The sequence below is a fragment of the Salvelinus fontinalis genome, chromosome 31, assembly GCF_029448725.1.
Source record: "Salvelinus fontinalis isolate EN_2023a chromosome 31, ASM2944872v1, whole genome shotgun sequence".
NCBI classification, from domain to species: Eukaryota; Metazoa; Chordata; class Actinopteri; order Salmoniformes; family Salmonidae; genus Salvelinus; species Salvelinus fontinalis.
The window spans coordinates 18,052,611-18,065,286 of record NC_074695.1 but is presented as its reverse complement, the minus strand read 5'-3'; positions in this window follow the sequence as shown (position 1 = coordinate 18,065,286).

Below are 12,676 nucleotides of genomic sequence, written 5' to 3'. Positions count from 1 at the left end.
AAGTTCCCGGACATTTCTGGGGGGAATGGCCCTAGCCCTCACCCTCCAATCCAACAGGTCCCAGACGTGCTCAATGGGATTGAGATTCGGGCTCTTCGCTGGCCATGGCAGAACACTGACATTTCTGTCTTGCAGGAAATCACGCACAGACCGAGCAGTATGGCTGGTGGCATTGTCATGCTGGAGGGTCATGTCAGGATGTGCCTGCAGGAAGGGTACCACATGAGAGAGGAGGATGTCTCCCCTGTAACGCATAGCGTTGAGATAGCCTGCAATAACAACAAACTCAGCCCGATGATGCTGTGACACACCGCCCCAGACCATGACGGAACTTACACCTCCAAATCGATCACGCTCCAGAGTACAGGCCTCGGTGTAACGCTCATTCCTTCAACGATAAACGCGAATCTGACCATCACCCCTAGTGAGACAAAACCGCGACTCGTCTGTGAAGAGCATTTTTTGCCAGTCCTGTCTGGTTCAGCGTCGGTGGGTTTGTGCCCATAGGCGACGTAGTTGCCGGTGATGTCTGGTGAGGACCTGCCTTACAACAGGCCTACAAGCCCTTAGTCCAGCCTCTCTCAGCCTATTGTGGACAGTCTGAGCACTGATGGAGGGATTGTGCATTCCTGGTGTAACTCGGGCAGTTGTTGTTGCCATCCTGAACCTGTCCCGCAGGTGTGATGTTCGGACGATCAGCTGTCCGTCCTGTCTCCCTGTAGCACTGTCTTAGGCGTTTCACAGTACGGACATTGCAATGTATTGCCCTGGCCACATCTGCAGTCCTCATGCCTCCTTGCAGCATGCCTAAGGCACGTTCACACACATGAGCAGGGACCCTGGGCATCTTTCTTTTGGTGTTTTTCAGAGTCAGTAGAAAGGCCTGTTTAGTGTCCTAAGTTTTCATAACTGTGACCTTAATTGCATACCGTCTGTGAGCTGTTAGTGTCTTAACGACCGTTCCTTAGGTGCATGTTCATTAATTGTTTATGGTTCATTGAACAAGCATGGAAAACAGTGTTTAAACCCTTTACAATGAAGATCTGTGAAGTTATTTGGATTTTTACGAATTATCTTTGAAAGACAGGATCCTGAAAAAGGGATGTTTCTTTTTTTGCTGAGTTTATATTCTCCTAAAGAAGGATTTTTAAGCCTTGAGACAATTGAGACATTGATTGTGTATGTGTGCCAATCAGAGGGTGAAGGGGCAAGGCAAAATATTTAAGTGCCTTTGAACAGGGTATGGTAGTAGATGCCAGGCGCACCGGTTTGAGTTTGTAAAGAAATGCAACGCTGCTGGGTTTTTAACGCTCAACAGTTTCCTGTGTGTTTCAAGAATAGTCCACCACCCAAAGGACACCCAGCCAACTTGACACAACTGTGGGAATAATTGGAGTCAACATGGGCCATCATCCCTGTGGAACGCTACGCAACCATGTCTGTGTAAATTACTGATTTCACCTGCATTGCTACACTTTAAACTTCAAAGTAAATCTCAGCTCTGTTTATTGAAAGTACACTCAAGAAAACCTTTTTTTTTTTAAATAGTGATCAAGAAATAACATTAAAACAGAGTATTATGCCTGTGTTCTGTGATTCTTTGGTGTGATGTTGATGGAATATTCTCCTAACCCTCAGAAAATTGGACACAAACGATACCATGAAATGTGTCTACAACATTAAGATATTGTTGATAGAATATTCTCCTAACCCTCAGAAAACTGGACACTGGAATTTTCTTGCCACGTTCCAATAAACATGTCTAGAACATTAATATTGAAGATTCTGAGAACATGGTAATCACATTCTGGGTAAATTGTGTTTGACATTAAGGGAATGGTCTCTTGGAAACAGTCCTTGCACATCAATGGCACATCCCTATGAAAACATTAGACTCTTAAAGGGAAAGTTCTCTAATGCTTTGGGAACATTTGTTGTTAGGTGGGTTACTGCCTACTTATATGTCTCCAGGATGTCCTCACAGCCCCTGAATGTTTCATCACACACAGTCCAAGTCATGACATTTTCTCTCTTTATCACACACTCTGATCTAACTTTGTTCCTTATGTCTGGTCTGGTCTGGTGCTGTCACGCCCTGGCCTTAGTATTCTTTGTTTTCTTTATTATTTTAGTTAGGTCAGGGTGTGACATGGGGAATGTTTGTGTTTTGTCGGTTTTGGGTGGTTATATGGTAAAGGGGGTGTTTGGTGTAGTGTATGGGTTTGTGTTGAGTGAATGTGTCTAGCTGTGTCTATGGTTGAGTGTAGGTTCTAGGAAAGTCTATGTTTTTTTTTTTTTTTTTTGGGGGGGTGGATCAGCTTAATATTGCGGAAAGAATGTTGCTTCCAATGTAATTGTCTGCATCATTTCCAATCCCCCATATTTTTTGGGGTAAATATATATATCTATTCACGTATGCATACATATACACATATATACATACACATACCTACATAGACATACATACTTTTTTTAAAGAGTATACCTTTATTATTATTCCCTGCAAACCCTACCACCGATCCCCCAATTGGAGTAAACTGATAAACATTTCTGTTTTTACCTTCAATTTATACATCTTATACATATTTTACAGACACAGTCTACTTTATAATAGTTCTCTCTTGTTTGTTCTTAGTCCTTCCTCTATTTCTGTTGTCCATCCAGTTTGATTTCCACTTGTAACTGTGCTATTTCACAATAGCTCCGCACCTATACACATTTCACAGATCCCGTATTCCCTACATTGTTTATCTTGTTATTAGTCCCACCCTTCAGCTCCACTCAACCTTTCCCATCTATCTTCCAACATCATCCATTTCGGATTTTTATTTGCCATATATTTTTCAACTGTGCTGTGATGCTTCACAAAAGATTTGAATCTTCCTATTCTCATAGCTTCTACGGATTGTAAATTAAAAATAAACATTTTTGCTAAAATAATTATTATGTTATTGATTGATTGACTATGGCTTTTCAAATCCCCCAGTATTGCTATCTGTAGCGTTAGTTCTACGCAAATGTTGCAATTCTTCAACCATTCCTGGACCTGTGACCAAAAACGAGCTACAATACCAAAATAAATGGTCTAATGACTCTGCCTCCTCACAGCAGAATCTACAGAGCTGAGAAGATTGTATCCCCCATATATATAACATTCTATTAGTTGCAAGAATTTTGTACAATAATTTAAATTGAAAAATTCTAAGTTTTGAATCCGGCGTTGTTTTGCGTATCAATTCATAAACCATGTGCCATGGAATGGGTACATCGAAAATCTCTTCCCAACTATTTTGCCATTTCTATGGCACAGCTGTAAGTTTTTTGGTCCTTAAATGAAATTGGTATATGTTTTTATTTATCACACTTTTCTTTAACCATTTATGTTCTTTAATATAAGGCCGACATACAAGTTCCTTACTTTTATCCCCTTCCACCTGCCTCTTCCATTTTTGTGGTAATGCTGCAATTAATTGGTTGTAATTTTGGGTAGAGCAGACATTTCCATATGTCTGTGTTAGCTGCATGTGTGACATTACTCCACCAGTCCTATTTATGATATCATTCACATAAGTTATACCTTTTTTAAACATTTCTTCGATAAATACATTTTTTTTATCAATTACTATATTTGAATTTAACCACAAGATTTGTTGTACTATTTGTTCCGTCCTTTCAGGTGGATTAAACTGAAAGTGCAACCAACTTTCTAAGGCTTGTTTAAAAAATAAAGATATTTTGGAGATTATTTCCTTTTCAAGCAACCGAAAGTGAGCAGGTGTAATCTGTATAAAGGGAAAAAGGCCCTTCTTGAACATAGGATGAGACATTCGTACCAATCTACTAGAGAACCAGTTTGGATTTAAGTATAACTTTTGTATGACTGATGCCTTTAGTGAGAGGTCTAATGCTTTAATATTTAATAATTTCTGCCCTCCGAATTCATATTCGTTATATAAATAGGCCCTTTTAATTTGATCTGGCTTGCCGTTCCAAATAAAATTGAATATTTTTTGTTCATATAATTTAAAAAGCAGGTCACTAGGTGTAGGCAAAACCATAAGCAAATAGGTAAACTGTGATATGATTAAAGAGTTAATCAGGGTGATTTTCACACAAATAGACAGGTATTTTCCTTTCCATGGTAGCAAGATCTTATCTATTTTTGCTAACTTTCTATAAAAATGTATTGGAGTGAGATCATTTCTTTCTTTTGGGATTTGTATACCGAGTATGTCCACATCACCGTCAGACCATTTAATTGGTAAACTACATGGCAATGTAAAATGTGTATTTTTTAGTGATCCAATACGTAATATGGTACATTTATCATAATTTGGTTTTAATCCAGAGAGGATAGCAAATGTATCTAGATCCTCTAAGAGGCCGTGGAGAGATTCTAGTTGTGGTTTTAAAAGAAAACATGAATCATCAGCGTACAATGACACCTTAGTTTTTAGGCCCTGGATTTCTAATCCCTTAATATTAATGTTTGATCTAATTTTAACAGCTAACATTTCGATGGCAATAATAAATAGATATGCCGATAGTGGACAACCTTGTTTTACTCCTCTAGATAGTTTAAAACTTTCTGAGATGTAGCCATTATTTACTATTTTACACCTAGGGTTACTATACATAATTTTTACCCATTTTATAAGAGATTCCCCAAAATTGAAATATTCTAGGCATTTATATATAAACTCCAGTCGTACTTTATCAAAAGCCCTTTCAAAATCAGCTATGAAAACCAGGCCTGGTGTCCCCGATATTTCATAGTGTTCTATTGTTTCCAGTACTTGCCTTATATTATCTCCAATGTATCGTCCATGTAAAAAACCTGTCTGATTAGGATGAATAATATCTGACAAAACTTTTTTTATTCTACGCGCCAAGCATTTTGCTAGGATTTTTGCATCACAGCACTGAAGTGTAAGAGGTCTCCAATTTTTTAAATGGACTGGATCTTTATATATACCACTTGGGTCCTGTTTCAGTAATAATGATATCACACCTTCTTGTTGCGTGTCTGATAATCTATCATTTATATAGGAGTGGTTAAAACAAGCTAATAATGGTCCTTTGAGTATATCAAAAAAATGTTTGTATACTTCCACTGGTATGCCATCCAGTCCTGTAGTTTTCCCATCCTTAAAGGCCCCAATTGCATCAAGTAGTTCCTCCTCTGTAATTAGGCCTTCACATGAGTCTTTCTGAACAGATGTTAATTTTACATTATTATTAGGGGAAAAATCCATACAATTAGTTTCAGTTAGTGGAGATGGAGGAGCCTGAAACGAAAATATATTCTTAAAGTACTTTACTTCCTCTTTCAAAATATCATTTGGTGAATCATGCGTGACTCCATCATTCGTAACAAGTTTTAATACGTTTTTTTTGGTAGCATTTCTATATTGAAGATTGAAAAAGAATTTGGTGCATATTCCATCCAGTTCGCTTTATTTTTGTAATATATTACACTGGATCTTTCTTGAATAAGTTCCTCCATTTCTTTTTGTTTTTCCTCTAACTTATTCTGTGCCTCTATGGTACCGTTTTTATTGTTATCTAACTGTACTGTTAGTCCTTGAATTTCCTTTGTTAATATGGACTCTTTTGATGGAAATTGCTTTTGTTTTATAGATGAGTACTGAATTGCATGGCCTCTAAAGGCACACTTAAAAGTGTCCCATACAATATGGGGATCTGCTGTTCCTATGTTATGTCTAAAAAAGTCAGTTATAAATTCTTCTGTCCTAGTTCTAAACAATTTATCATCTAGTAGGATTTGATTAAATTTCCAATATCCTCGCCCACGTGGAAATTCTGTAAGAGTAATATATATGCCAATTATGTGATGGTCCGACCGTATTCTGTCCCCTATCAAACACTTTTTAACTTTTGGTGCCAGAGAGAATGATATAAGAAAGTAGTCAAGGCGACTAGCTTGATTAAGCCTCCGCCATGTATATCTCACTAAGTCAGGGTATTTAAGTCTCCATATATCCACTAATTCCAATATATCCATGACATTCCTGATTTCCTTAAGTGCCTGAGGGTGATAGTTTGTAGTGTGATTTCCTTTCCGGTCCATAGAGGTATTTAAGACCGTATTAAAATCTCCCACTATAATAATAGAGTCTAGTGTTGCTTGTAGAGTTGATACATTCTTATATATATTGTCAAAGAAGCTTGGATCATCATTATTCGGACCGTATAGGTTAATAAGCCATATATGTTTATTGTCCAATAACATATTTAAAATAATCCATCTACCTTGAGGATCTGTTTGGACAAGTTGCACATTTGGATCAAAGTTATTATTAATTAAAACCATCACCCCTTTTGAATTTCTTTGCCCATGGGAGAAATATATTTCGCCCCCCCAGTTCTTTTTCCATCAAACTTCATCTAAAACTGTTGAATGGGTTTCCTGTAAACAGTAGATATTATAATCCTTCTCTTTTAGCCAGGTAAATACTGATCGTCTTTTCTTATTATCTGCTAAGCCATTACAATTGTAACTGGCTATACTTATTTCACCACTTACCATAATGAGACACACCTTTCAATTATTTTTATCAAAATATATGTTTGTAAACGTCCTATTAAAAAGTGACATAATGATTGAGTGTCTATATAGTTGTACCATGACAATTGCATCTCCACTAAGCAAACCTCCAATTGGTCCCCACTATTCCCCCCGCCAAAAGTCCCCATCTCGAGTTGGGTTGTCATCCCAATGCCCGGCAGACCACCCCCGACCCCCCGCATCGCACAGCCCCGGACCGACTGGGGTCCATCCTTCGAAAAGTGCACACAGCACCATCCACCGAACCGAAGCAGATCCATTGCCAAATGCATTTCCATCGCCCTCACCTCGATTTTTATTACATATTGCTGTGAATCATCCTCTATAGTCCCTAACATCTTTTACTTCTTCCTTCGCAACAGTTGTGGGATACACACATACACCCACACACATTCAGCCCTTACCCCCACACAACCATAAGCTCACCCTCTCAACAATTGCACCATCCCAGAGCCCAACTCAAGATGGGTCATGATTTACAAATGTACTTGCAGTTGCAGCTTCATGAGAAGGCCTGCAAGACCGCGCAAAAAATGAGCATAAATGTAGAGATTTATTTACCATTGTCACATCCTAGATGATGGAGGTCAAATGTACACCTTCTTCCTGAAACACCCACAATACGGTCATCCATTTTGACCATGTTCCCAAGCATCTCCATGCAGTCCGATTAATTTCGTGCCACCAGGGCCACAATAATATACCCCCTCTCTGAATGTCCGAGTGTGACCCCCTCCCCATGGGTTACTGCAGCTAGTGTTGCCAGCACTGCCACTGTCTGGGTGGGGGCACCCCACCGGAATCCCCACCGGCTAGGTACAAGGTCATCAAGGTTCTCATTAGCAGCTTTGAGAATTTCCTTGTTTATTATGCTCTCCCTTTAGGGGGCTTTGGCTTTGCAGGACCAATCCTGCCAAGCAGGCTCAGAATCTTGAGGGGGCAGTGCTGCTCTTGGTCCCTGACCTCATTTTGGCTGCATACAGACCGCATACAGCATGCACATAAAACAGTTAGGGACTTCTCCTTAGTATCTGGGCCATTCATGTGGGTGTCTAGGGTATAGGGCCATGGACCGTACCATTAAAATAGGATAATAAATAATTAGATATAATTTATTTAAAAAATGTAGTTCCCCATGATAGGACAATAAATAAATAAGACGTGTAATTCATTATAAAAGTATATCCATCATCTGAACAACATTGAAAGCCCTCTCATACCCGGCCCACAGCAATACACTGGCTCTGGGATATGCAACTATTTCATTACTCACTCACTCAACTTTCCAAACATAACAAATAAAAATAAACACACACCACACCATCCACACATACTGTGCCTTCTGTTTACTTAGTTTTTATCTTCACTATATAGAAATAGTGCTTGTGTTCAATTAGTTATATGTGAAGATTTATAGAAAAGCTATATTTTGTATTGTATTGTTACAATCAGTAACCGGGCTTGAATTGTGTTTATTTTCCTCATCTATGAGAACTTTGTAATTTTTAAAATAACCATGGAGTAATCTTTGTGTCTCTGAACAACTGGTTATCAATATATAGTTTATCAACGACGAGAGCTACTCGTTTCGCTTTTAATCTATTTTCTTTGAAAATTGGATACAGAACTTTGCGTTGCTCTGCAATTTCTTTCGGAAACTGATCATTCATGCCAATTTTGGTCCCAGCAAGTCTTTTACCTAGGCTTTTAACCATTATTTTATCTTTAAATGAAGCAAATTTGGCAACGATTGGGCGTTCGTACCTCTGCCCTCTCTGTCCGAGGCGGTGTACACGTTCAAGTTGGATCTTATCGATAACTTGGTATGGTCTGGTGTTACCATGCTGCTGGTTTGGTCTGGTGCTACCATGCTGCTGGTCTGGTGCTACCATGCTGCTGGTCTGGTCTGGTGTTACCATGCTGCTGGTTTGGTCTGGTCCTACCATGCTACTGGTCTGGTGTTACTATGCTACTGGTCTGGTGCTACCATGCTGCTGGTTTGGTCTGGTGCTACCATGCTGCTGGTCTGGTCTGGTGTTACCATGCTGCTGGTCTAGTGCTACCATGCTGCTCGTTTGGTCTGGTACTACCTTGCTGCTGGTCTGGTCTGGTGCTACCATGCTGTTGGTCTGGTGCTACCATGCTGCTGGTATGGTCTGGTGTTACCATGCTGCTGGTCTGGTGCTACCATGCTGCTGGTTTGGTCTGGTGCTACCATGCTGCTGGTCTGGTGCTACCATGCTGCTGGTATGGTCTGGTGTTACCATGCTGCTGGTCTGGTGCTACCATGCTGCTGGTTTGGTCTGGTGCTACCATGCTGCTGGTCTGGTGCTACCATGCTACTGGTCTGGTCTGGTGTTACCATGCTGCTGGTTTGGTCTGGTGCTACCATGCTGCTGGTCTGGTGCTACCATGCTGCTGGTATGGTCTGGTGTTACCATGCTGCTGGTCTGGTGCTACCATGCTACTGGTCTGGTCTGGTGCTACCATGCTGCTGGGTTGGTCTGGTGCTACCATGCTGCTGGTCTGGTGCTACCATGCTGCTGGTTTGGTCTGGTGCTACCATGCTGATGGTTTGGTCTGGTGCTACCATGCTGCTGGTCTGGTCTGGTGTTACCATGCTGCTGGTTTGGTCTGGTGCTACCATGCTGCTGGTCTGGTGCTACCATGCTGCTGGTTTGGTCTGGTGCTACCATGCTGCTGGTCTGGTCTGGTGTTACCATGCTGCTGGTCTAGTGCTACCATGCTGCTGGTTTGGTCTGGTGCTACCTTGCTGCTGGTCTTGTCTGGTGCTACCATGCTGCTGGTCTGGTCTGGTGCTACCATGCTGTTGGGCTGGTCTAGTGCTACCATGCTGCTGGTCTGGTCTGGTGCTACCATGCTGCTGGTCTGGTGCCACCATGCTGCTGGTCTGGTGTAGTGCTACCATGCTGCTGGTCTGGTCTAGTGCTACCATGCTGCTGGTCTGGTCTAGTGCTACCATGCTGCTGGTCTGGTCTAGTGCTACCATGCTGCTGGTCTAGTGCTAGCATGCTGCTGGTCTGGTGCTACCATGCTTCTGGTCTAGTGCTACCATGCTGCTGGTCTGGTGCTACCATGCTGCTGGTCTGGTGTTACCATGCTACTGGTCTGGTGTTACCATGCTACTGGTTTGGTCTGTTGCTACCATGCTACTGGACTGGTCTGGTGCTACCATGCTACTGGTCTGTTCTGGTGCTACCATGCTACTGGACTAGTCTGGTGCTACCATGCTACTGGTCTGGTCTGCAGCATGGTAGCACAGTAATTGACCTAATCACTGCTAGTAGGATTGGAAAGGTGGTGCCTGTGCAAATAAAAATACCGCTCTGTCTCTTTAACCTCCTCCCCATACACCAACAACCGCCCTTGGACCCCTCCCTGTCCCTTGGGGTTTCCATGGCAACATGTTATTGGGGTTGACTATATGGAGCAATTTAGTGGTTCCTTGAAATGCAGCTATTTAGCGGTTCCTTGTAAAGCAGCTATGGACCTTATTCTAATCCCCATTCCCTCTTTATTGATCTGTATTTAATTATCGTTAATTATAGCAATCATATAATTGATAGAACCCCTGCCTCTCTCAGTTTATCACTCTCCTCTCTAGACTGCATCTGTTAATAAAAGCAACCGTATAGGCCTATAATGTACTGTAGTTTGAAGGACACTGTGTGTGGAAGCATGCATCTCTACCTTCTCTGATATTATATAGCTGCTATATAAAATGATTCTGATGATTAAAGGTAAACACTTTAACCCCCCTGCTGCTATATAAAATGATTCTGATGATTAAAGGTATACACTTTAACCCCCCTGCTGCTATATAAAATGATTCTGATGATTAAAGGTATACACTTTAACCCCCCTGCTGCTATATTAGATGATTCTGATGAGTAAAGGTAAACACTTGAACCCCCCTGCTGCTATATTAGATGATTCTGATGATTAAAGGTAAACACCTTAACCTCCCCGCTGCTATATTAGATGATTCTGATGATTAAAGGTAAACACCTTAACCTCCCCGCTGCTATATTAGATGATTCTGATGATTAAAGGTAAACACTTGAACCCCTCTGCTGCTATATTAGATGATTCTGATGATTAAAGGTAAACACCTTAACCCCCCTGCTGCTATATTAGATGATTCTGATGATTAAAGGTAAACACTTGAACGCCCCTGCTGCTATGTTAGATGATTCTGATGATTAAAGGTAAACACCTTTACCCCCCTGCTGCTATATTAGATGATTCTGATGATTAAAGGTAAACACCTTAACCCCCCTGCTGCTATATTAGATGATTCTGATGATTAAAGGTAAACACTTGAACCCCCCTGCTGCTATATTAGATGATTCTGATGATTAAAGGTAAACACTTGAACCCCCCTGCTGCTATGTTAGATGATTCTGATGATTAAAGGTAAACACCTTTACCCCCCTGCTGCTATATTAGATGATTCTGATGATTAAAGGTAAACACTTTAACCCCCCTGCTGCTATATTAGATGATTCTGATGATTAAAGGTAAACACCTTAACCTCCCCGCTGCTATATTAGATGATTCTGATGATTAAAGGTAAACACCTTAACCCCCCTGCTGCTATATTAGATGATTCTGATGATTAAAGGTAAACACCTTAACCCCCCTGCTGCTATATTAGATGATTCTGATGATTAAAGGTAAACACTTGAACCCCCCCTGCTGCCATATTAGATGATTCTGATGATTAAAGGTAAACACTTTAACCCCCCTGCTGCTATATTAGATGATTCTGATGATTAAAGGTAAACACCTTAACCCCCCTGCTGCTATATTAGATGATTCTGATGATTAAAGGTAAACACTTTAACTCCCCTGCTGCTATATTAGATAATTCTGATGATTCTGATGATTAAAGGTAAACACTTGAACCCCCCTGCTGCTATATTAGATGATTCTGATGATTAAAGGTAAACACCTTAACCCCCTGCTGCTATATTAGATGATTCTGATGATTAAAGGTAAACACCTTAACCCCCCTGCTGCTATATTAGATGATTCTGATGATTAAAGGTAAACACCTTAACCCCCCTGCTGCTATATTAGATGATTCTGATGATTAAAGGTAAACACCTTAACCCCCCTGCTGCTATATTAGATGATTCTGATGATTAAAGGTAAACACTTTAACCCCCCTGCTGCTATATTAGATGATTCTGATGATTAAAGGTAAACACCTTTACCCCCCTGCTGCTATATTAGATGATTCTGATGATTAAAGGTAAACACTTTAACCCCCCTGCTGCTATATTAGATGATTCTGATGATTAAAGGTAAACACTTTAACCCCCCTGCTGCTATGTTAGATGATTCTGATGATTCTGATGATTAAAGGTAAACACTTTAACCCCCCTGCTGCTATATTAGATGATTCTGAGGATTCTGATGATTAAAGGTAAACACTTTAACCCCCCTGCTGCTATATTAGATGATTCTGATGATTCTGATGATTAAAGGTAAACACTTTAACCCCCCTGCTGCAATATTAGATGGTTCTGATGATTAAAGGTAAACACTTTAACCCCCCTGCTGCTATATTAGATGATTCTGATGATTAAAGGTAAACACCTTAACCCCCCTGCTGCTATATTAGATGATTCTGATGATTAAAGGTAAACACCTTAACCCCCCCGCTGCTATATTAGATGATTCTGATGATTAAAGGTAAACACTTTAACCCCCTGTGCTCCAATAGTAGGATCCACAAAGCTAGAGAGACGGGAGCACACCACACTCTTATATGATGTCCTTGTTTGGCAAGACCCACAAACAGAGATTTATTGTCTGTGATACCCACTACTTTCCACATCTGCTATATAGTCCACTGCTATGACCAGGGTCAAAAGTAGTGCACTATGTAGGGTGCCATTTGGGATGCATTTCATGACCTATTAAAGTTTCTGTTTCATCCTATTCTATATGCGGGGTTGGTCTACATTGTCACTGCTTGCTGGTTGGCCTGTGTAGCCACAGTGCAAGAGCGCCCTCTATTGTTATTCACTGTGCTGAGATGTGATCACGTCACTGAAA